Here is a 3,001-nt window from a genome sequence, read left to right on the forward strand (position 1 = left end):
ATCTGGCTCTGGCTTCAGAATGACCATGAAGAAGAATGCTGCATACTAGAGTCATTAGCAATGAGCCTCATACCCTCTCCACTTCTTTAGTTTATGTTCAGTAAGTAGCTTTAAGGCTAAGATATATCTTCCTAACAAGATTTTAATCAGAAAAGAATGGAGGTAATGATTTGATTTCTTTTGTTGTATCTATCCGTTTCCTTTGAGTTCTGCCATGAGCCCGTTCCTGAGATACAGAATCTCTGTGTGCGATTAAAATGGAGTATCTTGACCCAAGGAATAAAAACAGTCATCATAAAGCTATGGCAAGTTCACCAACCTAAATGGCATTTTTGAGGGTTTCTGATGTTTCCTACTAAGATATGAACCACTTGTATACTTGTAGCTTCTTCTGCCACACCCTCCTAGGCTTGGCTTTAATATCCTAGCTACCATACATTCATCTACCAAGCTTTTCAAGTGACTGCCGGGATTGACTTGCCACCTGCACCATTCTGGACCCCAGGGATACTATCCTAATGGAGGCGCCATCATCCTACCTGTGCAGCTTGCTCTTCCTTTGTCTGCCTGAGCTCAGTCCGGAAAGTGCTAATGAGTTCTTCATTTTCTTGAAGCTGCTGCTTCATCAGGACATTCTCCTCCATATCAGCCGATTTCTTATCCAAATGAAGGGGAAAATATTTATTTAATCAATGGGATTGGCAACTTTTAGTTCTTTTGACTTTCTCATTTGCCTTGAATACCTACCCTATTTTATACTAATTTCCACTTTAATGCAAAAAGAATTTTATTTGCTAATTTATAAAGTATCATTGAATTGCCAAAACTTTTCAGAAGAAGACAGAAGCAACAGCAATACGCTTTTCAATTTCGTTGAAAGCTAACATAGCAAAGAGACAGACCAAATAGACAGTGAGAGGAAACATGGAAATCAGTAACAATATGTAAAAACTATCCTACAAACCTTGCACTAAACAAGTTAAGGGCAAACCAGAAAAATTGGGATTTTCTTGGCATTAGAGAATATAAAATAATAATGATAAAAAAGACAGCAATAGAGCTACATCTGATGTTCCTGTGAAATAGGGAAAAATCCAAGGTAAACAAGAAGTATTTGCAGGAATAGGTGGCAGCTAGTATTAGAAGAGATGCAACACTTCCCATTCTTTGATCATGGGTAAATGCAGGCCATCCACAGGAAAAAAAAAAAAACCCCAAATGCGATCTGTATAGACGTTTAGCAATGGTTCAGTGGCAACTAGCACTTGCTGCTCTTGTGAAAAGATCCAGGTTCCATCACAGCACCCACGCTATCTGTAACTCCAGTTCCAGGGGATCTGATGTCCTCGTCTGACCTCTGGGGGTATGTAGTGCATATACATACATGTAAGCAAAAACATTCACACAAAAGATGCATGAACAATTACATAATATCATTCAAAAGTCAGGCATGGTGGCTCATGCCTATAATTCCAGCACTCAAGAGGATGAGACAGGAGGACTGCCACAAGTTCAAGGTAAAACTGGGCTACATTGTGAGACCTTCCTTCAAAATCAACAACAAAAATCACGAAGAATAAGGAGAAGAAAAATATGCTGAAAGACACTGTAACCTATATCATCGTTAAACATGTTTAAGAAAAATGAAGAGGAAATGAAAGGAAAATTAGAGTTAGAAAAGTTTGAAAAATTAATAAAATTCATGAAGTTGATGTAAAAGAAAACTCGTTTCAGAAGAGAAAGCCAAACACAAAACAGAATGCCTTTAGTTAAATAAGAAAAAGGATAAATCAAAAAAATATTAATCACAATTGGTAAAAAAAAAAAAACACACACACAACCAAAAGTAAAGGTTAACAGAAACCTGCAAGGAAAAAAATGAAAGCATCGGAGCAGACCGAATGCTATATGCATCATGTAATTCAAGAGTTTCTGAAAACACACGATCCATACATGAAGAATACACTGAGTATGTGCAAATACCAACCAAGAACGCCACACACACACACACACACACACACACATGCAAACTCTAATAAATGAGTAGACCAGGAAGCAGGGGAGAGCAGGAGGGGCAGGCAGGGAGGGACAGACTGACTGGAGAGAGCTACTGATCTGGCTCTGGCTTCAGAATGACCATGAAGAAGAACGCTGCATACTAGAGTCATTAGCAATGAGCCTCATACCCTCTACACTTCTTTAGTTTATGTTCAGTAAGTAGCATTAAGGCTAAGATATATCTTCCTAACAAGGTTTTAATCAGAAAAGAATGGAGGTAATGATTTGATTTCTTTTGTTGTATCTATCCGTTTCCTTTGAGTTCTGCCATGAGCCCGTTCCTGAGATACAGAATCTCTGTGTGCGATTAAAATGGAGTATCTTGTCCCAAGGAATAAAAACAGTCATCATAAAGCTATGGCAAGTTCACCAACCTAAATGGCATTTTTGAGGGTTTCTGATGTTTCCTACTAAGATATGAACCACTTGTATACTTGTAGCTTCTTCTGCCACACCCTCCTAGGCTTGGCTTTAATATCCTAGCTACCATACATTCATCTACCAAGCTTTTCAAGTGACTGCCGGGATTGACTTGCCACCTGCACCATTCTGGACCCCAGGGATACTATCCTAATGGAGGTGCCATCATCCTACCTGTGCAGCTTGCTCTTCCTTTGTCTGCCTGAGCTCAGTCCGGAAAGTGCTAATGAGTTCTTCATTTTCTTGAAGCTGCTGCTTCATCAGGACATTCTCCTCCATATCAGCCGATTTCTTATCCAAATGAAGGGGAAAATATTTATTTAATCAATGGGATTGGCAACTTTTAGTTCTTTTGACTTTCTCATTTGCCTTGAATACCTACCCTATTTTATACTAATTTCCACTTTAATGCAAAAAGAATTTTATTTGCTAATTTATAAAGTATCATTGAATTGCCAAAACTTTTCAGAAGAAGACAGAAGCAACAGCAATACGCTTTTCAATTTCGTTGAAAGCTAACATA

The sequence above is a fragment of the Microtus oregoni genome, unplaced genomic scaffold (assembly GCF_018167655.1).
Source record: "Microtus oregoni isolate MIOR12 unplaced genomic scaffold, Mior012 000031F_ref0000149, whole genome shotgun sequence".
NCBI lineage: Eukaryota > Metazoa > Chordata > Mammalia > Rodentia > Cricetidae > Microtus > Microtus oregoni.